Here is a 27,442-nt window from a genome sequence, read left to right as displayed (position 1 = left end):
ACACAGGAAGTGGCTACACAGGTAGTGGGACCTGTGTGAAGGGAACTGGGCAATATTTTTAGGTTCCTGTGGAAGGAACATGTTCTTGCAAACTGCTAGTGAGGAAGTTCAGATAACCAGCATCTGGAACCGACTGTAGAACGATATATTGCCACCAACATATATCTCAGAAGGTTTATATGGAGCCATATAGCCAGTCAATTCTTCATCATTCCAGTTGCAACTGGGACACAATGATCATTGGCGGCATAAGGTATCCTCCATCATGCACTATATGTTGGCTGAAGAAATATATATCTAGTTGTAGATAAATGTGAAGACTTGGGGGCTGTAACAAATAGTGACTAAAAGCATCATATATTGGCTAGCAGGATTGAAGCTAGGTTGGCTTGTAACCCTCTCAAAACTAACTCAAGGGGGTCTGCTCCTGGAATTACTTTTGACATGAGTTGGCATCGACTTGCTCAGAAGTCACCACACATGGCGCAACCAGTTAGGTTTCTGTTAATAACTTGCCTAACAAGATGATTTTACGTAGTTGGCAAGAGGGGATATCTTCATTGCTTGAAGAGCAGCAACTTTATACTTCCAAAAGAAAAGAATATTAATGAACAAAATTAATTTTCCTACAACACAATTTGTTGAGTGGTACTTAAGATAAGTAAATAAATTAGTGAAATCAAAGTGAAGGAGAAATTAGAAAATAAATGAAAAACTTGGTTTAGTTTAGAGAGTTACATACTGGCAAACAGCGGGCAGATCAGAAGAGACAATGACCCTGAAGTCGTTCACCTCCAGTGAAGTGAAGTGAAGTGAAGTGAAGTGAATAAATACGTGAGACGCAATGGGCCCGACAAAGAGAGTAGCAGTAGTTTTTAGTCAGTTTCGGTGCTTAAGACCGTCATGCAAGAAGAGACGACATCGTACACAGACGCACCAAGTCCGCCACTGCAATAGAATAGCAAGCAGCAGCCTCGGCGCTAGAAGACAGGAGTTAAAAGGTATTTGAAGTCTGATTTTTACGTACCCGGGTGACTCGTGAGGACGCGGAGACGGCCTCACATCAGCAGTCACCTGTGAGCTGGGATGCAGATCTGACAGCCAAAGACTGGTAAGCGAGAGTCCGTTTTTCGAGTCCGGGACACTGGCCCTCTCCCGCCGCGCCGCTCCGCTGGCCGACGCACAACATACGCGGCCGCTTAGAGAAGAGAAACACTGGGACGCCACATCCAAGGTATCACCGTCTGATGCACGACTTCGCTCTCAATAATTAAACGGGCCACCTCGCGCTGCACGTCTCCAGTCAACTGGGCGAGACGGCGACACGAGATACACACCGCCATGTGTATTCAGACGCCGCCGCTGCCGCAGCAGGAGGCTTCACTAACGACACAGCTGCCGCTCTCCGAGCCAAAACATCCAGTAAGCTAACAGTTGTACAAAACTTTTGAATAAAAGTTATCTTATGTAAAAATGCTGTTTCATTCTACCACATACCCGAGACAAGGAAGAACCCACCCTGTCTACATGTTGTTAAGAGAGAAAAATTAATTTATTTCGTATTTTCACCCTGACATAATGCTTTGGAATCAAAGGCTCTTTGCAGTAATGCTAATCCTAACAATTGACTAGCATCAAAAGAGAAAACCCAGTTACATTTAGTGTCAGAACTATTACAATTTATATTTATGACAATGTTCCCCAGTAAACATACAATCTCCAGTGGCTCACTACTCCCATTAATGTGAATGTTTTTTCATGTCTGCCAGCCATGGAAAGATGGTGGTTGGTGCAGACTGGCCTGCGTAAACACACAGGTGTATCACTTGGCACACAACCTGCTGTGGCGTGTGGTACACCTCTGTGGCCATTCTGTTTCCCCTCACTATTATCTTTCGACTATATGAATACATAGTATAATAATTTTCTAAAACATGGCTGTTTTTATAACCAGATTCTGTTTCCTACTTAAATCAGATTTTCACGTAAGACTCCTTTATTCTGCAAATTGTAACTTCTTCCAGTTGTGTTTTAAGAAATGAAGCATCCGAACAACATAAATCTGATATGCATGTGAACAGTACAATATCTATCTCACTAAATATATAAACATACACAAAAACATACCATTTACAGGAAGTGTGTTTCTCACATGTGTGGTTTAATCTTTATCATGGGAGACACATTGTTTCAAATTTCATAATCTTGTTATCAGTATCACTGCAAAAATCTCATCTTATTCCACAACTATGACATTGGAAGTGAATTACCTGCTCCAGTATTACATTATTTATAACAAATTTTGATCTGATAGATGATTTTCCCTTGACTACCGTAACACTTAATTTATTAATGGAGATTTTCATGTGACATTCAGAAGCCAACAACTCAAGGTGATAGACATCTTTCTGAAGATTCTCTTCATTTTCTTGAATTATCACTGAACTATATGGATATAAGCACGGAATATATGTCCAGAAATGAAGACATTATTAATGAATTGCTAGTCGATTCAATGCACAAGAAATAGAAACAGATTGTGGGAACATGTAGATAGAATGCCTGAAAACTTCCAAAACTAATACTTCTTTACAAACCACAAGGGACAAGAAAGAGGTAAAGACGACAGAAGGGACTGCTAGAACATGTTGACCAGCAGAGGTGAAATCCCCTAACACACGATGGGAGAAAAACGATAGGAAGAATCACATAATATGTTGTACACAATCAACATACTGTCTCTTTATAAAAATCTTCTTGACACTGTTAATGTTCTGGGCACTGACGTGTATATACATCACATGATGAAGTAACTTTTCCCCATCCATCCTCTGTACTGTTTTCATAGTTTTATGTTCATTCTTGTCACTACTAACAAACTACACCAGAGAACATGAACGAGTATATGAAATATTTACGAAATTTGCAGTACTGCTGTTTACATTATTTGTACTGACACACTCTTAACTTGTGTTGTTAGGCCTCATTTTTCCTTTTCCTAAGTTAGATCTGAAAATGATCTGCTGGTTAGATCAAAACATCACAATAATTTTGAAAATGGTGATCCAGGTGGTGTTTCCCATTCATTATACCAATGCAGGTAATTCTTTCCTGACACATGGTGGCAATTACGAAGTAACGAGTCCATGTACAGGCATTTTCACATGACTTGCCATGCCAGTTGCCAGTGACTGCAGTTCCTGACTTCCAGCAGATCATGTGGGTTTTTGTAACGACAAACTAAACAATTTTCAATACTGAACATTTATGATTACATTTTAAATGCACATCCATTTACTGTTTTTACTGTGCTTGACATGTGGATAAAAATTCTTTTTGCATAGATTTTTGCCTATAGTTTTTATTAATGGTCTAATTTATAAGCATATTAAAGGTTCCATTTGTTACAAAATAACAAATATTTTAAATTAATCTAGATGGGACATGACGTTTTCATCCGGTGCTCAGCTGCTGAATATGAAATTTACCTCTAATTATTGATCCAGAATACTGTGCATTCATTATGGTGTGGTTGATTGGTTTAAATCTTGAAATAAACGTAAGCCTACAAACTGTTTAAGATGTAATTCACTCATTTTTCTGTCTGCCACTCTAGGAGTAAGCACATAATTTAGCCCACATGCAAGTAAAAATGGTAGTACTTACAAACTCATTTTGTTCAGAACATTAAATCTGCACTTGTTGTAGGATAACACATTTTCTTATCCCAGAGCAACACAAGGCTGTTCCCATTTAGTTCTCGTGTTTATATTATGCTGTGTTAAGGCAGAAAAAAAACCACCACCAGAGAAAAATCAGTGTGGCACAGTTTAATCATTCAACCATAAAGCTAGGAATTTCTTTTTAATTTTATCGATTTTTGCAGCTTCAAACGTGACTGTACTCAATACACTCGAGGTATGTATCTAATACGCATTTAGTCTCAATTTATCGCCTTTTATTCAATACACGATGCATTTCGGACCCTGTGGGTCTATTTTCAGGTGTATGTCATCTTAATCCATGGTTCATTTGTCCTCTTGAAAGAGATTGAATGCATATTCCTGTCATGAAAAGTTTTGATGTTACGTTCCGAATTTTGTAGGCCACGTACGGAAAAATTTGCAAAATAGTGGAAAAGATGAATAGTGCAAACTTACCAAATAATCCACGAAAAGCGTTTTTAACGCATATCTTTTCTTCTCCATCGTTTTCAAGAATATCATTTCATTCAAGAGGCAGATCCGCAAACAATGTTTGTTAACACTTCGCAGATGTTTTTCTACATGGTGTGGACCAAGATGCATTTATCATAGTGCTATAAATATAATTATTGAACAATTGACATATGCAGGAAAAAATTGACATACGCAGGAAGTAACTTTAGAACAGATATTTAAAATTAAAAAAGAAACTGTTGCTTGCGATATCTGGTTGTTCATTTAACACCAAATCTGGTTTTTTGATTTCGTGGAGGTGTATATCCAGTTGTTCTGACAGATCTAGGGTCTTACTATTGGCTTTATTATGTAATACTACCAAATTGTTTTCTAGATCGTTGATGACATGGTTCGTTTCCAACATATTTGTGCAATGACTGATTCTTCAAATTGGTTGAGCCTGAAAGCATTTAGATCTTCTTGAAATCTGATTTTAAAGTTCCTGCTTGTTTTCCTTACATAGTAGGCAGAACAACTGGGGCGTGATACCTTGTACACTCTACTGTTTTTTGTTTGCCCATTTCATTTTATGTTATGGATGAGTAAGTTTCCTAATTTATTATTAGTTGAAAATGAAACATTTGTTTCTTTGAAAAGGTTAGCTATTTTTTGTGAGATGAAAAACAGGTATGGGATACCAGCGAATATTTTCTCTTTCATAGTGTTGGCATTCATTGTCTGGTTTTGTGTATTTCTCTGTCTAAATTGTTCGATGGTTTTGGTAGTGTAGCCATTGCTGATGGCAATGCTCTTAATTGTAACTATCTCATTGTTAATGGTGTTTCCATCTAGGGCAAGGTAGTGTACTCTGTACAACATGGATCTAAATGTGGTGTGTTTCTGTGTGGTGGGATGAAATGATGAGTTGTCCAGTGTTACATCTCTCTCTCTCTCTCTCTCTCTCTCTCTCTCTCTCTCTCTCTCTCTCTCTCTCTCTGTGTGTGTGTGTGTGTGTGTGTGTGTGTGTGTGTGTGTGTTTATGTGCGCGCGCGCGCGCGCGCGCGCGCGCACGCGCTAAACTTACGTTATTGTTGAAGGTTGGTGATTTTAAGATACAGGAAATTTATGCATTTGTTGTCCTCATGTTCTATTGTGTATTTCACGTTTATGTGGAAAGAATTGAATACTGCTAGTAGTTCCTCAACCTCATTTTTTGTTCCATGAAATAGAAGCAAGTTATCATCAACTTATCTCCAGTAATATCTTATTGTACTTTTGAATCTATAGTTTCCATTAAAGAACTTACTTACCAGATGATTGAGAATTATGTCTGCAAGAGCACTTGATAGGCTACTGCCCATGGCAATACCCTAATTCTGTTGGTGAACTTTCCATTGAACATTCAGTAATTGTAAGACAATATTAACTGCAATGTGTCCTTGACTTCTGATATTTCTACAATTGACAATTTTTTATGTGTTGTTAAGTTTTCAAAAATTGTCTTGTTTCTTCAGTTGGTACTTTTGTAAATAGGTTAGTTACACCAAAAGAGGCAAAATTTTAGTTGCTAATCCCTTTGTGTTCTTAAATGACTATGTTTTATCAAAGGTATTATACTGCTTCAGAATTTTGTTCAGTAATTGGGAGACTCTTAAGCAGGTGTGTTCCCAGATTTAACAATAGGCCTCAATGGAACTTAGGGGTTATGGGTATTAGGTTGAGCTATCAGTCTTGGAGCTGTGAAATTCATTAAAAGGCATGTTATTGATTCTTTTTCTGTGAAGAGAAAATTGCACAATCACTTTTCTGATTTTGTTTTGGAATTTTAGAGTCTGATCTTGCTTGAGCTCTGTTATGTTATTTTCAAAAATGAAAGTGTTTTAGTGAGTTATTCATCTTTGTTCATAGTTACTACAGAATTGCTTTTGTCAGCTTTCAGAAACGTGGCATTGGTGTTATTGAGTCTCATGTTTATGCTGTTTAATAACTATCTCTCCTGATAAACTGTTTTGGGGATATCATTGTGGTTAGTTACGCTTTCCTGATTAACTTTATGTTGTGTGCTAGGACAGTCTGTTCAGTGTTATTAAGATCAGCTAAATCTGTTGGTTTTTTAGTGTGTACAATGAGATGTTTTAGGTTATTAGTACTTAATCAGGGTTCTACGTTGTGCTTTAGCCCTTCCTTAAGTAGACGTTGTTCTTTCTCATGAAGGTGATACCAGTTTGGTTAACGACTCTTTATGAAACTGTTTTGTTGGATGGTTGGGTGTCCTGCTGCTGATTTAGTTTTAGCTACATGGCTTCTAATTTCTTTTGGTGCCTGTGTGTGACTTCAGTTCGCATTTTATTTAGTTCTTTCTACATACTCCTCAGCAGCTCTTAGTTCTAATGGTGTAGTGTATTAGCTAATTGTAAATACGTGTTGAAACAGCATATAACAATATCTTCTTTCGTTTTGTACTGAGATTTTACTTGAGACTTCATCTACATTATCTCACATTTCCTCTTGGCAATCTGGGCTGCAGCAGACTTGTTTGATCTTCGCTTTGACATAATTAGGACGAAAGTCACACGCTAGATGTTCTTTGATGAACTTAATACTAGCACTGGCTTTCACGAACTTTATTTTGTAATTACTGTATGAGTATACTGCTTTCAGTGCCTGGCTGGTCAAGTTAATTTTAACCATATTTTGCAGCTTCAAACGTGGTATGGTTTATTTGTCCTCTTGAATGAGATTAACTGCATATTCCTGTAATGAAAAGGTTTGATGTTAGGTTCAGAATTTCGTAAGCCACACGTGGAGAAATGTGCGAAATAGTGGAAAAGATGAGTAGTGTAGACTTACCCAAATAATCCAAGAAAAGCGATTTTAACCCTTTGGTAACAGCATTTGTTTTCTGCTCTATCGGTTTCAAGCATACCATTTCATTGAAGAAGCACCTCCACAAACACATGTTTGTGAACACTTCACAGATGGTTTGTACATGGTGAGATCAAAGGTGCATTTTCATAGTGCTAAAGATATAATTATTAAACAACTGACATGTGCAGGAGGTAACTTTAGAATATATCTTCAAATCTACAAAAGTAACTGTGGATTGCGAAATCTTTTTGCTCATTTAACATCAACTCTGGTATCTTAATTTTGTGGAGGAGTATCTCCTGTTGTTCGAACAGATTTAGGGTCTTGCCATTGGCTACATTATGCAGTACTACCAAATTGTTTTCTATGTTGTTGTTGACATGTTTCTTTTCCAACATGTGTTGTGCAATGATTGTTCAAAGTGGCTGAGTCTGAAAGAATTTACATCTTCTTGAAAACGGGTTTTGAAGTTTCTGTTCGTTTTCCGTACATAGTAGGCAGGACAACTGGGTCATGATACTTTGTACACTGAACTGTTTTTGTATTTTTTGCGTATTTCATTTTATGTTATGGATGAGTAAGTTTCCTAATTTAATAATAGTTAGGAATGAAATTGTTACATTTGTCTTTTCCAATATTTCGCACATATTATCCGTGTCTGGCTTACAAAATTCGTATCCTAAAATCAAACCTTTTTGTGACAGGAATATGCATTTCATCTCATTCAAGGGAACAATTAAATCATGTATTAAGACGAATTACACCAGAAGATGGACCCACAGGGTTGATATGCATAATGTACTGTATAAAATGGTGATGATTATTAGTGTTTTAGGGCGCACGTACTGTATAAAACATGACAAATTGTGACTGAAGGCGTATTTCAATTCATATCTCGAGAGTGTTGAATACATTCACGTTTGAAGCTGCTGAATATGGATAAAATTAAATTGAATTTACCCAGCCAGGCACTAATTGCAGTATACTCATACAGGAATCACAAACCAGTGCTAGGGTTAAGTTCACCGACGAATGTCTACCGTGTGATTTTCGTGCCAATTATGTCAAACTGAAGACCAAAAACAAGCCTGATGCAGCCTATTGCCACAAAGAAATGTGAGAATGTGGATGAAGTCACCAGTACAATCTCAGTATATGAAGAAAGAAGGTATTGTTGAGTGCTGGTATAACATGTAATTACAATTGGCAAATACACTACACCATTAGAACTAAGAGCTGCTGAGGAGTATGTAGAAAGAACTAAATAAAATGTGAACTGAAATCACACACAGGCACCAATAGAAATTAGAAGCCATGTAGCTAAAACTAAATCAACAGCAGGACACCCAACCATCCAACAAAACAGTTTCATAAAGAGTCATTAACCAAACTGGTATCACCTTCATGAAAAAGAACAACGTCTACTTAAGGAAGGGCTAAGGCACGACATAGAACCCAGATTTAGTACTAATAACCTAAAACATCTCATTGTACACACTAAAAAACACACAGATTTAGCTGATATTAATAACACTGAACAGACTGTCCTAGCACACAACATAAAGTTATTCAGGAAAGCATAACTAACCACAATGATATCCCCAAAACAGTTTATCAGGAGAGATAGTTATTAAACAGCATAAACATGAGACTCAATAACACCAATGCCACGTTTCTGAAAGCTGACAAAAGCAATTCTGTAGTAACAATGAACAAAGATGAATAACTCACCAAAATACTAAGTTTCATTTTTGAAAATAACATAACAGAGCTCAAGCAAGATCAGACTCGAAAATTCCAAAACAAAACCAGAAAAATTATTGATAAATGCAATTTCTTCTTCACAGAAAAAGAATCAAAAACATGCCTTTTAATGAATCTCACAGCTCCAAGACTGATAGCTCAACCTAAGACCCGCAAACCCTAAGTTCCATTGAGGCCTATTGTTAATTCTCGGAATACACCTGCTTAAGAGTCTCCCAATTACTGAACAAAATTCTGAAGCAGTACTATACCTTTGATAAAACATAGTCATTTAAGAACACAAAGGGATTAGCAACTAAAATTTTGCCTCTTTTGATGTAACTAACCTATTTACAAAAGTACCAACTGAAGAAACAATAGACAATTTTTGAAAACTAAATAACACATAAAAATTCTCAATTGTAGAAATATCAGAAGTCAAGGACACATTGCAGTAATATTGTCTTACAATTACTGAACATTCAATGGGAAAGTTCACCAACAGAATTAGGGCCTTGCCATGGGCAGTAGCCTATCAAGTGCTCTTGCAGACATAATTCTCAATCATCTGGAAAGTATGTTCGTTAATGGAAACTATAGATTCAAAAGTAAAATAAGATATTACTGGAGATAAGTTGATGATAACTTGCTTCTATTTCATGGAACAAAAAATGAGGTTGAGGAACTACTAGCAGTATTCAATTCTTTCCACATAAACGTGAAATACACAATAGAACATGAGGACAACAAATGCATAAATTTCCTGGTTCTTAAAATCACCAACCATAAACAAAAACTTAAGTTCAGCATACACAGAAAACACACACACACAGATGTAACACTAGACCACTCATCATGTCATCCCACCACACACAAACATGCTGGATTTAGATCCATGCTGCACTGAGTACACTCTCTTGATCTAAAAGGGAACATTCTCAAGAATGAGATAGTTACAATAAAGAGCATTGCCATAAGCAATGACTACACAGCCAAAACAATTAACAATTCAGACAGACAAACATACAAAAGCAAGACAATGAATGTCAACACTATGAAAGACGAGAAAATATTTACCTGTATTCCATACCTGGGCCCAATCTTTCAAATAACAGCTAACCTTTAAAAAAAAATGTAAGTTTCATTCTCAACTAATAATAAATTACTTAACTTACACATCCGTAACATAAATTCAAATATACAAACATACAACAACAGTAGAGTGCATGAAGTATCATGCCCTAGTTGTCCTGCCAACTATGTACAGAAAACAAGCACAAACTTCAAAACCTGTTTTCAAGAACATGTAAATGCTTTCAGGCTTAACCAGTTGGAAGAATCAGTCATAGCACAAATATGTTGGAAACGAACCATGTCATCAACAATGTAGAAAACAATTTGATAGTATTACATAATGAAGCCAATAGTAAGACCCTATATCCGCCAGAACTGGAGATACAGCTTCACAAAATCGAAAAAAAAAACAGAATCAATATTCAATGAAAAGATTTCGCAAGCCACAGCTATTTCTATAATTTTAAATATCTTTTCTGAAGTTATTTCCTGTATGTGTCAATGGTTTAATAATTAAATCTTTAGCACTATGAATAATGTGTCTTTAACCAAACCATGTACAAAAACGTCTGTGAAGTGTTAACAAACATGTGTTTGTCAAGGTGTCTCATGAATGAAATAATTTGCTTGGAAACAATGGAGGAAACAACTTATGCCGTTACTAAAACGTTAAAAATGCTTTTCTTGGATTATTTGATAAGTGTACACTGCTCATCTTTACCACTATTTCGCACATATTTTCCACATCTGACTTACGAATTTGTAACCAACATCAAACCTTTTTGTGACAGGATTATGCATTTCCCCTCATTCAATAGAACAAATAAAGCATGTATTAAAACGAATTACAGCTGAAGATGGACCATAGGATCCGAAATGCAGCGTCTACTGAATAAAACACCAGTGTAGGAAGTTCTAATTTCTTTGTTGCTTGGGGTTCTTATCTACTACAAATACAACATAGTTTAGATTTTGTCAATCTATACAAGAAAAGTGCTGTGCAAGTAGTCACATCTTCATCAGATTTCGTAGTGCTAAGATCGGCAACTTGCAGTAAATGTTCAGAATATAACACTTTACACTTCACAAAAAATGTAGGATTCCACTACTACAGTATCAATGAGTCACAGCTGGAAATGGTCCACTCAATTATGTGGATGTAGCAACTTTTAGGAATTTGAAATTCAACAATTACACAGGCTTAGCTATAGGTAAAGCCAATGGCAGACATCAGTTCAGTGGCGGACTACAGGAAAAGCACTGAGCCTCAAAGGAAATTGCTTACTAACTCTTACAACCCATCCTAATACAAATCTGAAGCATGCAGCACTTGTATGAAACAGGACTGACAGGAGATTTTGAACATACACTATGAAGAGAAGCTCAATTGGACACTGGTTAATTTGAGCCATGCGACAGCATTATGGGCATGCTAACAACTAGTCCTTGACCAATGGTGCAGCAAGCAAGTAGCTTAAGTGCTTCCACATCTAAATCTGCATCTACATGATACGTCTGCAATTCATGTAAGTGTTTGACGAAAGTTCATAGAACCACTTCCAGAATATTTCTCTACTCTTCTACTCTCAACAACGATGTGGGGGAAATACGAACATTATCTTTCTGTGCAATTTCTTTATTCTCTCATCATACTTTGGAATGTGGAAGAGGAAGTTGGCGATTGAAATAATAGGAAGAGATCATGCTACAAATAAAGACTGTTTTGTTTTGATTGCCACCCCAGCAAACATATAATTTCCAGCTCCCATTCGTTGAGCGTTCCCATAATGAGGACAGTGTAAGTAGTCCTCCACAAATGTTGCTCCTCCTAAATCTCTGATAATGAAATGTGGTCTTTGGTTTGCCTTCTTCCCAACACTTTGCATATTATGGTTATAATGCATATAGTGCACACATATTTTGTCAAGCTGTAAGTCTTTAAATTTGGGCGAATTTCGTGGAGTCATAATTTGAGTTTTTTTAGTACTCATGTAGGGGACCACACTTTTTTATTGTTTAGGTAATTTTCTATTTTTCCACCATCTATATCTACACGACTACTCTGCAATTCACATTTAAGTGCTAGGCAGAGGGGCCATCGAACCACAATTATACTAACTCTCTACCATTCCACTCCCGAATAGCGCGCGGGAAAAACGAACACCTAAACCTTTCTGTTCGAGCTCTGATTTCTCTTCTTTTAATTTGATGATCATTCCTACCTATGTAGGTTGGGCTCAACAAAATATTTTCGCATTCGGAAGAGAATGTTGGCGACTGAAATTTCGTAACTAGATCTCGCCGTGACGAAAAACGTCTTTGCTTTAATGACTTCCATCCCAACTCGCGTATCATATATGCCACACTCTCTCCCCTATTACGTGATAATACAAAACGAGCTGCCATTTTTTGCACCCTTTCGATGTCCTCCGTCAATCCCACCTGGTAAGGATCCCACACGGCGCAGCAATATTCTAACAGAGGACGAACGAGTGTGGTCTAAGCTGTCTCTTTAGTGGACTTGTTGCATCTTCTAAGTGTCCTGCCAATGAAACGCAACCTTTGGCTCGCCTTCCCCACAATATTATCTATGTGCCCTTTCCAACTGAAGTTGTTCGTAATTTTAACACCCAGGTACGTAGTTGAATTGACAGCCTTGAGAATTGTACTATTTATCGAGCAATCGAATTCTAACGGATTTCTTTGGGAACTCATGTGGATCACCTCACACTTTTCGTTATTTAGCGTCAACTGCCACCTGCCACACCATACAGCAATCTTTTCTCAATCGCTTTGCAACTGATACTGGTCTTTGGATAACCTTACTAGACGGTAAATTACAGCATCATCTGCGAACAACCTAAGAGAACTGCTCAGATTGTCACCCAGGTCATTTATATAGGTCAGGAACAGCAGAGGTCCCAGGATGCTTCCGTGGAGAACTTCAGTTTCACTCTATGATTTGCCGTCTATTACTACGAACTGCGACCTTCCTGACAGGAAATCACGAATCCAGTCGTACAACTGAGACGATACCCCATAGGCCCGCAGCTTGATTAGAAGTAGCTTGTGAGTAATAGTGTCAAAAGCTTTCCGGAAATCTAGAAATACTGCGTTGCACAAGAACGATGTTTTCTGAAACCATGCTGATTACGTATCAATAGATCGTTCCCTTCGAGGTGATTCATAATGTCTGAATACAGTATATGCTCCAAAACCTTACTGCAAACCGACGTCAATGAAATAGGTCTGTAGTTCGATGGATTACTCCTAATACCCTTCTTAAACACTGGTGCGACCTGCGCAATTTTCCAATCTGTAGGTACAGATCTATCGGTGAGCGAGCGGTTGTATATGATTGCTAAGTAGGGAGCTATTGTATCACCGTAATCTGAAAGGAACCTAATCGGTATACAATCTGGACCTGAAGACTTGCCTGTATCAAGCGATTTGAGTTGTTTCGCAACCCCTAAGGTATGTACTTCTAAGAAACTCATGCTAACAGCTGTTCGTGTTTCAAATTCTGGAATATTCCATTCGTCTTCCCTGGTGAAGGAATTTCGGAAAACTGCGTTCAATAACTCCGCTTTAGCGGCACAGTCGTCGGTAACAGTACCATCGGCACTGCACAGCGAAGGTATTGACTGCGTCTTGCCGCTTGTGTACTTTACATACGACCAGAATTTCTTCGGATTTTCTACCAAATTTCGAGACGAAATTTCGTTGTGGAACCTATTAATAGGCATTTCACAATGAAGTCCGTGCCAAATTTGGCGCGTCTGTAAATTTTAGCCAATCTTCAGGATTTCGCGTTCTTCTGAACTTCGCATGCTTTTTCCGTTGCCTCTGCAACAGCATTCGGACCTGTTTTGTGTACCATGGGGGATCAGTTCCATCTCTTACCAATTAATGAGTTATGAATCTCTCAATTTCTGTTGCTACTATATCTTTGAATATGAGCCACATCTCGTCTACATTTGCATAGTCAGATCGGAAGGAATGGAGATTGCCTCTTAGGAAGGCTTCTAGTGACACTTTATCCGCTTTTTTAAATAAAATTATTTTGCGTTTGTTTCTGGTGGATTTGGAAGAAACGGTATTGAGCCTAGCTACAACGACCTTGTGATCACTAATCCCTGTATCAGTCATGATGCTCTGTATCAGCTCTCGATTGTTTGTGGCTAAGAGGTCAAGTGTGTTTTCGCAACCATTTAAAATTCGCGTGGGTTCGTGGACTAACTGCTCGAAATAATTTTCGGAGAAAGCATTTAGGACAATCTCGGAAGATGTTTTCTGCCTACCACCAGTTTTGAACAAGTATATTTGCCAACATATCGAGGAAAGGTTGAAGTCCCCACCAACTATATCCGTATGAGTGGGGTATTTATTTGTTTCGAGACTCAAATTTTCTCTGAACTGTTCAGCAACTATATTATCGGAGTCTGGGGGTCGGTAGAAGGAGCCAATTATTAACTTAGTTCGGCTGTTAAGTATAACCTCCACCCACACCAATTCGCACGGAGTATCTACTTCGACTTCGCTACAAATTAAACCACTACTGACAGACACAAACACTCCACCACCAATTCTGGCTAATCTATCCTTCCTGAACACCGTCTGAGACTTCGTAAAAATTTCTGCAGAACTTATTTCAGGCTTTAGCCAGCTTTCTGTACCTATAACGATTTCAGCTTTGTGCTTTCTATCAGCGCTTGAAGCTCAGGGTCTTTCCCAGCACAACTACAACAATGTACAACTACAATTCCGAATGTTCCTTGATCCAAACACGTCCTGTATTTGCCATGCACCCATTGAGATTGCAGCCCACCCCGTACTTTCCTGAGGCCTTCTAACCTAAAAAAACCGCCCAGTCCACGCCACACAGCCTCTCCTAACCGTGTAGCCGCCAGCTAAGTGTAGTGAACCCCTGACCTATTCAGCTGAACCCGAAACCCCACCACCCTATGCCGCATGTCAAGGAATCTGCAGCCAACACAGTCGCAAAACCGTCTGAGCCTCTGATTCAGACCTTCCACCCAGCTCTGCACCAAAGGTCCACAGTCGGTTCTGTCAACGATGCTGCAGATCGTGAGCTCTGCCTTCATCTTGTAAGCAAGACCGGCAGCCTTCACCAAACCAGATAGCCGCTGGAATCCAGAGAGAATTTTCGCAGATCCAAAGCGACACACGTCATTAGTGCCGACATGTGCCACCACCTGCAGCTGGCTGCACCCTGTGCTCTTCATGGCATCCGGAAGGACCCTTTCCACATCAGGAATGAGTCCACCCAGAATGCACACGGAGTGAACACTGGATTTCTTCCCCTCCTTAGCCGCCATATCCCTAAGGGGCCCCATTACGCGCCAAACATTGGAGCTCCCAACTACCAATAAGCCCACCCTCTGTGATTGCCCGGACCCTGAAGGCTGAGAATCATCCTCTGAAACAGGGCAGGCAGCTGCATCTGGCTCAGCCACAGATAGTGCCTGAAACCTATTTGTCAGACGCACCGGGGAGGCTTTCTGATCAGCCTCCGAGGACGTCTTTCGCTGCCTGCCACGCCTTGGAACGACCTCCCAATCAACCACAGGCCAGGGCTCAGCCCCACTGCGGGCAGCAACCGGGGCAACCACAGCGGCAAACCGATCTGGGGACAGACGGGACGAGGTTGACATCCCCGTGATACCCAAGTCCGACTCCCCACAGTGGTGACCATTGGCAACAGCCTCAAGCTGCGTGACTGAAGTCAGCGGCGCTTGCAGCTGTGAGCGAAGGGATGCCAACTCAGCCCTCATCCGAACACAGGAATCACAGTCCCTGTCCATTCTAATCGATGTTGAACAACAGTTACTGAAACACGCGTCCGAGCCTAGATAACGCAAGGGAAACACGCAAAGAATGTATTAACTAAACTGTACAAATGCCTAACGACTGCGCTACAATCTGCCTGAATTTACGATTACAGTAACTAAAACTCGAAATTACACCTCCTATACGAAACTCACACGCAATTTAAGTTAGAATTTACGAAGTAAACACTAAGGCGCGATGCCACAACTCTCAAATACTATAATACGCCCGAAATTTATGAATTAAACAATGCAAGTACCCCAAAACACGCAAAGAAATCAACAATTAAACTATGTAACAAATACGTAAGCTAGGGGTATACGACTTGCTGCTACAGCTGCTTATCCAACGGCGGCTGGGAGCACACCATATATATATCTTGTCGAAATCATTTTGAATTTGTCTTCATCTGATGAGTTTACTAGAGAAACATCTGTAAACAAAGACAGCTACTCAGATTGTCTCCTATATCATTCATGTAAATTAGGAACGAAAGATGCCCTTTAACACTTCCTTGGGGGACTAACTAATTACTTCAGTCCCAGTACAAGACTTCTATCAGTTCCTATGAATTGTGACCTTACTGACAGAAAATCAGGAATCTAGTGCCATGACTGTGACAACAATGAAGGCACATAATTTGACTGGAACCTACTGATGACAAATGATGTTAACAGCCTTCTAGAAATCTAAAATTATGGTATCAACTTGAGATACGCTATCACTAGCATTCATCACTACATGTGAATATGAAACCAGTCATGTTTCACAAATACATTCAGAATCTCCGCTGATTATGTGTCAATAAATCATTTTCTTTAAAGTATTTCATAATGTAGGGACTCGCTATTTGTTCCAGTAGTTGGGTCCCACATTTCGCATATAGTGACAAAATGTGGGCTGTGATATGAACATGACCTCATGCTTGTGAGGAACTACCAAGAGGCGAAGCCTTTTACAGAGACTCCAGCTGCATGGCATCAAAACACTTACCCTTCTACTCTCGTAGGCTGCACTGAGGAGAGGTATCAATGTCGATTAGTGATGCCTGGCTCATAGTCTGTGTTCGAAAACAACCCAGATTCTGGTCATGACTCTGCTCAGGCCATTCCATTACAGGGATGTTGTTGTTTAACCACTCCGCCACAGGCCGTGCATTATGAACAGGTGCTCGATCGTGTCGAAAGATGAAATCGTCATTCCCGAATTGCTCTTCAACAGTGGGAAGCAAGAAGGTGCTTAAATCATCAATGTAGGTCTGTGCTGTGATAGTGCCACGCAAAACAAGTGGTGCAAGCCCCCTCCATGAAAAACACGACCACAACACTACCACCTCCGAATGTTACTGTTGGCACTACACACTCTGGCAGATGACATTCGCTGGGCATTCGTTGTACCCACACACCCCCATCGGATCGCCGTACCGTGAGTCCTCACTCCACACAACGTTTTTCCACTGCTCAATCGTCCGATGTTTACGCTCCTTACACCATGTGAGGCGGCGTTTGGCATTCACTGGCATGATATGTGGCTTATCTACATCTACGTGATTACTCCGCTATTCACAATGAAGCGCCTGGCAGAGGGTCCAATGAACCACCTTTAAGCTGTCTCTCTACCGTTCCATTCTCGAATGGCACGCGGAAAAAACGAGCACTTAAATTTTTCTGTGCGAGCCCTCATTTCTCTTATTATATCGTCATGATCATTTCTCCCTATGTAGGTGGGTGCCAACAGAATTTCGAAATTGGAGAAGAAAACTGGTTATTCAAATTTCATGAGAATATCCGGTCGCAAAGAAAAACGCCTTTGTTTTAATGACTGCCACTCCAATTAGCATATCATGTCTGTGGCACTATCTCTCCCATTTTGCGATAATACAGAACGAGCTGCCCTTCTTTGTACTTTTTCGATGTCATCCGCCAGTCCCACCTGATGCACATCCCATACCGCACAGCATTACTCCAGAAAAGGGTGGACAAGCGTGGTGTAACCAGTCTCTTTAGTAGACCTGGTGTACCTTCTAAGTGTTCCGCCAATGAATCACAGTCTCTGGTTTGCTCTACCCACAATATTATCTGTGTGTTCGTTCCAATGTAGGTTAGTGGTAATTGTAATCCTTAAGTATTTAGTTGAATTTACAGCCTTCAGATTTGTGTGTCTTACCGCATAATCGAAATTTAGCTAATTTCTGTGAATAAATTCACACTTTTCATTCTTCTGGGTCAATTGCGACTTTTCGCACCATACAGATATCTTACCTAAATCATTTTGCAAGTTGTTTTGATCATCTGATGGCTTAACAAGACGGTAAATGACAGCATTATCTGCAAACAATCTAAGACGGCTAGCCAGATTGCCTCCTATGTCATTAATATATATCAGGAACAATAGAGGGCTGTAACTTCCTTGGGGAACGCCAATGACTTTCCATCTATTACTACGAACTGTGACTTTTCTGACAGGATATCACGAATCCAGTCGCACAACTGAGGCGAGACTCCGTAGGCATGCAGTTTGGTTAGAAGACGCTTGTGAGGAACGGTGTCGAAAGCCTTATACATATCTGAAAATATGGAATCAATTTGACGTCCCCTGTCGATAGCACTTATTACTTCACAGTATAAAGAGCTAGTTGTGTTTCACAAAAACGGTATTTTCTGAAACCGTGCTTTGTGTCAATAAATCGTTTTCTTCGAGGTACTTCATAGTGTCTGAATACAGTGTATGTTCCAAACCCCTACTGCAAATCAACATTAATGATATAGGACTGTAATTCAACGGATTACTCCTACTTCCCTTTTTGGGTATTGGTGTGACTTTAGCAATTTTCCAGTCTTTAGGTACAGATTTCTGTGAGCAAACGGTTGTATATAGTTGCTAAATATGGAGCTATTTTATCAGCATACTCTGGGAGGAACCTGACTGGTATGCAATCAGAACCAGAGGCCTTGCCTTTATTAAGTGATTTAAGCTGTTTTGCTACACCGAGGATATCTACTATGTTTCTCATCTGGGAAGTTGTTCTTGATTGGAATTCAGGAATATTTACTTCGTCGTCTTTGGTGAAGGAGTTTCGGAAAACCGTGTTTAGTAAGTCTGCTTTAGTGGTACTGTCATCAGTGACTTCACCGTTGTTATCGCGCAATGAAGGTATTGATTGCGTCTTGCCACTAGTGTGCTTTATGTATGACCAGAATCTCTTTGGGTTCTCTGCCAGATTTCGAGACAGAATTTAGTTGTGGAAATTATTAAAAGCATCTCACATTGAAGTATGCGCAATATATCGAACTTTTGTAAAACTTTGCCAATCTTAGGGATTTTGCGGTCTTTTTAATGTGGCACGCTTTATTCACTGCTTCTGCAACAACTATCTGACCTGTTTTGTGTACCATGGGGGATCAGTACCATCACTTATTAATTTGTGTGGTATATATCTCTCAATTGCTGTCGATACTATCACTTTGAAAACATTTCACAACTTTTCTACACTCACATGATCAAATCGGAAGGAGTGAAGTGTCTCTTAAAAAGGTGTTAAGAGTTTTTGTCAGCTTTTTTAAATAGATATACTTTGCGTTTCTTTTTGATGGTTGTAAGTGTTATGGTATTCTGCCTAGCAGCAACTGCCTTGTGGTCGCTAATTCCTGTATTCGACACAATACTCACTATTTGTCGACGATTATTTGTTGCTAAAGGTCAAGTATGCTTTCGCAACCATTTACGCTTCGAGTGGGCTGATGAATTAATTGTTCAAAATAGTTTTCTGAGAATGTATTCAGTACAATTTCGGATGAAGTTTGATGCCTGCCAATGGCTTTAAACGTATGATTTTTCCAGCATATTGAGGGTAGATTAAACTCACCACCGACTATAATTTTATGAATGGGGTACTTATTAGAAATGAGACTGAAGTTTTCTTTGAACTACTCAATACCTGTATCTTCTGAGTCAAGAGTCGGTAAAGCAATCCAATTGATAGTTTAGTCCGATTGTCAGGTATAACCTCTACCCATACTATTTCACACGAACTATCTACTTCACTTTCGCTACAGGGTAAACTACCTCTGACAGCAATAAATACTCCACCACCAATTGTATTTAATCTATCCTTCCTCAACACTGTTGCATCATTTGAAAAAATTTCGGCTGAACTTATTTCCGGCTTTAGCCAGCTCTCTGTACCTGCAACTATGCTTTCTATTAGGGCTTGGAGCTCTGGTTCTTTCCCAACACAGCTACGACAATTTACAACTACAATACCAATCGTTTCTACAACTACCTCACTCTGTTTTACCTGCCTACTTTTAGATGGACGTCCCTTCTATGGTTCCCTGATACCCTCTAACCCAAAAAACCGCCCAGTCCTTTCCACACAGTCCCCAATACCCGTGCAGCCCCTTCCTGTGTGTACTGGACTCTTGACCTATTAAGCGGAACCCAGAAACCCACCACCCGATGGTGCAAGTCAAGGAATCTGCAGCGTACAGTCACAGAACCGCCTGAGCCTCTGTTTCAGACCCTCCACTTGGCTCTGCACCAAGGGACCACAGTCGGTTCCACCGACAACGATGTGGATGGTGAGCTCCGCCTTAATATCGAAAGCAAGACTCACAGTCTTCATTTCCACTAGCCACCTGAAACCAAACAGAATCTGCACCGATCCAAAGAGACGAATGTCATTGGTACCAACATGAGCAGTTGGCTGCACCCTGTACTCTTCATGGCATCCAGAAGCACCCTTCCCACATCCGGAATGACTCCCCCTGGAATGCACACTGGCTTCCTTCCCCTCCTTAGCAGCCATGTTCCTAAGGGGCCCCTTTATGCGCCTAACGTTGGAGCTCCCAACTACCAGCAAACCTGCCCTCTGTGAATGTCTAGACCTTGCGGACTGAGAAGCTTCCTCTGGAACAGGATGGACAACAGCGTCCGGCTCAGAGACATCATCAGCTACAGATAACGCCCAAAACCTGTTTGTGAAACGAACCAGGGAGGCGCTACAGTCGGCTCCTCGGAAAGTTTTTTGCTGCCTGCCAGACTTTGGAATGATCTCCCACTCGACTGCAGGTGAGGGGTCAACCTCATAGTACCTGGGGCTGGCAGAGCAGTGGACCAATCAGAGGAAATGTGGGATGTGCTCGACATCCCTTGCAACCCCACGTTCGATCCCCCACAGTGACACCCCTTGGCAGCAGCCTCAAGCTGTGTGTGGAAATCTCATGTAAAGATGTATGACACAAGTGACACTATCACCTGACGAAGTTCGAAGTCCACGAGTTGCGCTGAGCACCCCATTCTGCTCTCTCACGATGTCTAATGACTACTGAGGTCCCCGTTATGGAGTACAATGCACCTAATATGAGAAATGTAGGTTTTGGGGGTCTCAGGATATTTTTGATCACATAGTGTACATGTGGGGTAGTCCAATATTTAATCAGTAGCCAAAAACAAAGTTGTGAAATAAAATTTTTGTTGTTCACAAGCACATTTGCTAGTATTTCGTTTCAGGGCGAAAATACAACAAGGTTCATACGCACCCATGTGCAAACTGTGAAACATGGAGAAAAAGAGGAGATAAAAATTACCACATATCAATCCCAATCGACTGAAGACAGCTAAAAACGGATACATAGAGAAATGTCTACAAAATACAATGTAGAGAAACAGAGGTCCATAACTAAAAATTAAATGGCCTTTGCCGTATTGCTATGATGAATAAAAAGTATAATGCAGTCGACAGCCAGCATGTCATTCACTAAGGAAAAAATGGCCAATAACTGACAGCAAATCCAAGCAGGTACATAAAAAGGGCATTCTCTCAGGAAATGGCAGACAATTACAAGTTGGCCGGAAAATGCACAAAGTGGTGGGGGAGGGCCACTTACCAAATGCTGATGGCTAAAAAGGCAGCGCCCAATACACAACATAGTTAAAATGACCACTTTGCGGCAGGAGGGTCGAGAGGAGGTTGTCCAAGGCGATGCTTAAAAACCTGGAGCTTAGTCCCATGAAAGGAGGACGTGTGACAATGCTGAAGTGACACCACCTCCTGCCAGATAGCAACACACAGATCATCAGAGGGAATGTAAGAACTAGTGGGCTGAGGTATGAGGAATGCAGCCTTGGCAGCTGCATCAGCAGACATGTTTCCTGTCATACCGACATGACCAGGAACCCACATAAACGTCACAGTGGCTCCATCAAGAGTGTGCAAGGGACAGTTTTCCTGGACCCATTGCATGATGGGATGGGCGGTGTACGGTGCACAGGGGCTTTGAAGGGCACTGACAGAGTGAGCAGATGATAATTGTAAAGGCTGTGTCACCAGATGTACTCCAGCGTTGATACAGGGCACGGAGCTCTGCTGTAGCTACTGAACACTGTGCTGGAAGCCGATTCTGAAAAACATCACCAATGATGAAGTCATACCGAGTCCATGGTCAGTCTGAGAAACGTCAGTGTACACAAAGGTACTATCATGACGTTCCATATGAATGTCATGAAACAGAGCAAGGCTGGAGTAGTGTCCCTAGGAAGCAAATGAAGGCCAAGGTGAACGTGGGCCGCCACACGAATCCAAGATTGTCAAGGGTTTACACCCACCAGGAAAGTTGCAGGTAGTGTGAAGTTAAGCTGCTGTAGCAAGATCCGAAAGTGCAGATGCATGAACAAAGCACCGGTAGTCTAATTTCGAACATACAAGGGACCAGTACAAACCGAGGATGGTGGCGTACCATTGAGGACGTGCGGAACAGAGGGATCGCATACAGTGGGCTGCAGGTGAGACGTGGGAGGACCAAGAAACTTTCCTACCGAGCAAGAGACCCAGGTATTTCACCGTTTCAATGAACAGATGAACAACAAGGCTAAGATGTAAATACAGTGGAAGAAATCAACTGCATGCCAGAAATTCATACCAACTGTTCTGTGAGCGGAAAAGCGAAAGCCACTGTCGAAGCCCCATGGGAAAAGACGATCGAGACATCGCTGAATATGCTACTCAATGAAACAGGCCCATGATAAATGCAATGGATGGAAAAATAAAAAGAGAGCTGGAGGTGCCTGGAGGGAGACAGGCCATTATAGGGTTAATGGCAATAGCAAGGAGGGCGATGCTTAGGACAGAACCCTGAGGCACACCATTATTCTGGATAAAGGTGTCCCACAAGGCAGAACCCACACATACCTTGAAAACTCTGTCTTTTAAAAATTCTTCACGGAAATCGGGCAGGTGGCCACGGAAGAGAATGCAGATGATAACAGTCCTCCAGCATGCGACGTAGGCTTTCGCCAAATCGAGAAAGACAGCTGCAGCCTGGGACTTCTGCAGAAAACCATTCGTGACATTGGTGGGCAAAATGACGAGATGGTTAACTACAGAATGGCACACTCGAAATCCATACTGTGCAGTCATAAGCAAACTGCAGGTGACTAGCAACCATACCAGCCGGCCATGAATCATATGTTACATCACCTTGCAAACACAGCTGGTGAGAAACATGAGGTGGTAGCTAGAAGGAAGGTGATTGTCCTTACCAGTCTTAGGAATGGGTATGACTGGCTTCACAGCACTGCCCGGGAAACGTGTCCTCTGCCCAGATGCGGTTGTACATATTGAGCAGAAAGTGTATGCTTGCAAGACAAGATGCTACAACATCTGAATGTGAACAGATCTGACCCTGAGGTGGGGGATCGGGATGAAGTGAGAGCATGAACTCGCTCCTTCATAGTACAGGCGGCATTGTAGCACACTCGATTTTCAGAAGAGTAGGATATTGCCCGAGCTGCCTCTGCTCGTTTCCGATGGAGGAAAGGAGAGCGACAGTGAGAAAAGCTCGAAATTTCCGCAAAATGACGGCCCAAGGCGTTACCAGATCACAGTAGAGTCCACAGCAGCCTCATCTGCTACCGTCAGACCAGAAACTGGAGAACGGATCTTGGCCACAGAGAGCCATCAGAGTTTGGTCCACATGACAGTGGGAGTGGAACTGTTAAAGGAACTTGTAAATGAAGTCCAACAAGCTTTTTTGCTATTCCGAAAAACACGACGACACTGTGCATGCATCGCTGTAGGATGCCTTCGTAGCATGGTGGTTGAAAACGTGTAGAGTACATCTGTACATACTAATTGCATTGTGACATGCCTCTGTCCACCAAGAGACTGGGACATGGCGTGGTGAAGGAGAAGCGTGAGGAATGGAACATTCTGCAGGAGTAAGATAACGTTTGTGAGATATTCCACCTGGTCATCAGAACTGGGGAAATCTTGTTCGTCGAAGGCCACCACGAAGGAGTAAAGCCCCCAGTCAGCCTTAGTAAGCTGCCATTTGGGTGTGAATGCAGGTGGGGTAGGAGTCAGCATATGGATAGCACACAGGAAATGGTCGCTCAAGTAGGTGTCAGAAGGAATGGACCGCTAGAGAGCATGGGCAAGCTGTGCAATGCAGAAGTATATGTCCAAATGGGAATAGGTGTGTGAGGAGTCGGAAAGGAATATGGGTGCTCCTGTGTTAAGATAGAAGAGGTTAAGTTGGTTACAGTCAGCCAAGTGGGCACCTCTCTGACAATTTCAGGGAGAACGCCAAAAGGGATGGTTGGTTGGTTCAAAAGAGGGGGAGGGGAAGGGACCAAACTGTGAGGTCATTGGTAAAAGAATTACACAATGGAAAGAAGGAAACAAAGGAGGCATACAGCACAATGGCAGAAGAATGGAAGAACCAAAATAACTACAGTAGGACAACCAAGACTACTATGGACGAAGCAGGAAAAGAAAACCACAGTGAGAAGCAAGAAACAGGTAGAACGGGTAGAAACAAGAGATTAATTGACTGACTGGCTGCCAGACCACGATAATAAAAAGGAAAAGGCAGCGATTCTGTGACACATTAACACATCCACCGCAAAAGCATTAGAGTGGAGAAGACAAAGGGACAAAGGAAATGCACTAATACTTATATAGAATGATAAAACCCACAGTCATGTATAAAATGTACAACTAAATTGGTCAATGAGATGTCAGCTATAATTAATGGCAATGAGTCGTAACTGAATGATCCGTCACAGGGCACCCAAAGGAGAACAGCTCACCAAGATATGGGCCACTGCCAGCTGGAGGCTGCACTGACACTGAGGTAGGTCATTATGGCACAAGATGTAGACATGTATCACTCAACTGTGGCCTATGTGGAGCTGGAAAAACTACAGAGTCCCTGTGTGAGGCCTGCATGGAGGACTGCCACACATTCTAATTCTCCTTAATGGCACGCAGTTTGTTGTGCATGCTGAAGCTGTAAAACCTTGCGGCATAGTATTGAATGCAATTCAGTTGCAGAGAAGCCCATCTCCATAAAAGGTTTACACGTAGCTTGTTTGTCCAGCCTGTCTGCAAGTTCGTTGCCAGGGATTATGATATGACCTGGGGTCCAGACAAACACCACTGAATGACTGGACCATTCCAGGGCATAGATGGACTCCTGGACGGTCGCTACCAAAGGATGGTGAGGGTAGCACTGGTCAACAGCTTGTAGGCTGCTCAAGGAGTCAGTACACAGAAGAAACGACTCCCAGGGCATGAACAGATGTGCTCAAGATTGGCTGGTTTAGAAGATGGGGAAAGTGACAAAACTACGAGGACATCAGCCCCTTGTTTGTAATAAGACAATGCAACATTTGTGAGAATAATACAGTTAAGACGTAAAACAAAACGGACAGAAAGGAAAGACCATAAGAATGAAGGAAAGGCAATGAACACTAAAAGTAACAAAAGAGGACAAGAAAACAGAGATGCAAGAAACAGTTAGAAGATAGTAAAGCAAGGAAGCAGATTACAGTGGCTGGCTGACCACGAAAATAAAAGGAAAAGCCAGCCAATCTGCAACACATTGAAACCTCCACCTTAAAAAGCACTATGGTGGAGGACAGACAAAGGACATGGGCTAAAACTAAGATCGAATGATAAAACCCACCCTCATGGATGAAATGTAAAACCAAATCTGCTGATGAGGCGGCATCTGTTAAAATCAATGATAAGTCCGGCAACTGAAGTTGAAGACACAGGGCAGCCAAAGGAGGACAAAGCAGAATAATATGGGCCACTGTCAACCGGGCGCCACACCAACACTGAGGTGGGTCTTCACAGCGCATGGTGTAGTGGTGAGCCGCCCAGGCATGGCCGATGTCGAGCCGGCAGAGAACCACCGAGTCCCTGTGAGGGGCCTCATCGAGGACTTCCACACATTCATGGTCCTCTTAATGGCCCGCAGTTTGTTGTGCAGACTGAGATTTTCCCATTCCGTCTCCCAAAGCTGAAAAACCTCACGACATAATAAAGAACGCAGGTCAGTTGCGGGAATGCCAATCTACAGAAGTGGTTTCCGTGTAGCCTGTTTGGCCAGCCTGTCACTAAGTTCATTTCCTGGGATTCTGACATGACCAGGGGTCCAGATAAAGACCACTGAACGAATGGACCATTCCTGAGCATAGATAGAATCCTGGATAGATGCTACCAATGGATGACGAGGGTAGCACTGGTCGATAGTTTTCAGAGTGCTCAAGGAGTCAGTACGAAAAAGAAATGACTCTTCAGGGCATGAACAGAGATACTGAAGTGCATGAGAAATGGCCACCAGCTCTGCAGAGAATACACTGCAGCCATTGGGTAAGGAACGCTGTTCACAATATGGCCGCCATGAATGTAGACAAAGCCAACACGACCATCAGCCATTGAGCCATTGGTGTAAACCACTTCAGAGCCCCGGAACATGTCAATAATTGAGAAGTAGTGACAGTAGAAAGCTGCCGGGTTAACAGAGTCCTTAGGGCCATGTAAAAGGTCCAGCCAAAGCTGCTGCTGAGGTGTACACCATGGAGGTGTACATGAACAGACCAGAAGTAGAGATGGTAAAGGGAAGGCTTCCAGTTCAGGGACAATGGACCGCACACAAACCGCAATCAATAGCCCTGACCTGGGCCACCGATGTGTGAGATGAACTGCCATAGGTGGGAAAAGGAGACACTGATTAAGATGTGCAGAACTACTAATGTGCGCAATGTAACTGGCCAGCAGTTGTGCATGCTTAATCTGCAATGGAGGTCCTCAGGCCTCCACAAGGGCATTGGTCACTGGACTCGTCCTAAAAGCTCCTGTCGCTAGGCGTAGGCCACAGTGGAGCACCAGGTCAAGTAAACGCAACAGTGCACACGCCGCCGAACCATAAACCAGACCCCCATAGTCAGGGTGGGATTGGAAGAGGATTCTGTAGAGCAGCAGCAGCATAGAGCGATGAGCACCCCAGTTGGTGTTGATCAGGCAGCGGACAGCACTGGAGTGCTGCCAGCACTTCCCCTTAAGCTGACAAAGTTGATGATGCCTAGTCAATCAGGTGTTGAAAACCAGTCCTAAGAATCGATAGGTCTCCACTACAGTTATTGGATCGTCATGGAGGTAAAGTTCTGGTTCCGGATGAAGGGTACGACGCTGACAGAAGTACATGACACATGACTTAGCGGCCATAAACTGGAAACTGTGGGCTAGAGCCCATGACTGCACCTTGTGAACGGCTCCCTGTAGGTGCCGTTCAGCAACACCAGTACTGGTGGAGCAGTACGAAATGCACAAGTCGTCTGAATACAGAGAAGGTGAGACGGACGACCCTACAGCTGCTGCTAGACCATTAATACCCACTAAAAACAAAGAGAGACTCAATACAGAGCCCTGTGGGACCCCATTCTCCTGGATATGGAGC

At 41.7% G+C, this 27,442-nt stretch overlaps 1 protein-coding gene across 4 annotated transcripts in view; it reads right to left on the bottom strand.

Annotated features, from left to right (window-relative positions):
• The window catches only part of LOC126213490 (uncharacterized), a 155,374-nt gene that overhangs the window by 74,742 nt on the left and 53,190 nt on the right, over nucleotides 1-27,442 (bottom strand). The window contains exon 4 of one of the 4 annotated variants that reach the window (XR_007541194.1): nucleotides 6,534-6,914. The exons of the other annotated variants lie outside the window; for them this stretch is intronic. The gene's annotated coding sequence lies outside the window, so the exon portion shown is untranslated. Of the gene's footprint in view, nucleotides 1-6,533; nucleotides 6,915-27,442 lie in introns of those variants that run through there. 4 annotated transcript variants of the gene reach the window in all.

This window comes from Schistocerca nitens, chromosome 11, assembly GCF_023898315.1.
Source record: "Schistocerca nitens isolate TAMUIC-IGC-003100 chromosome 11, iqSchNite1.1, whole genome shotgun sequence".
NCBI classification, from domain to species: Eukaryota; Metazoa; Arthropoda; class Insecta; order Orthoptera; family Acrididae; genus Schistocerca; species Schistocerca nitens.
This window is presented reverse-complemented; position numbering and strand designations above follow the sequence as displayed.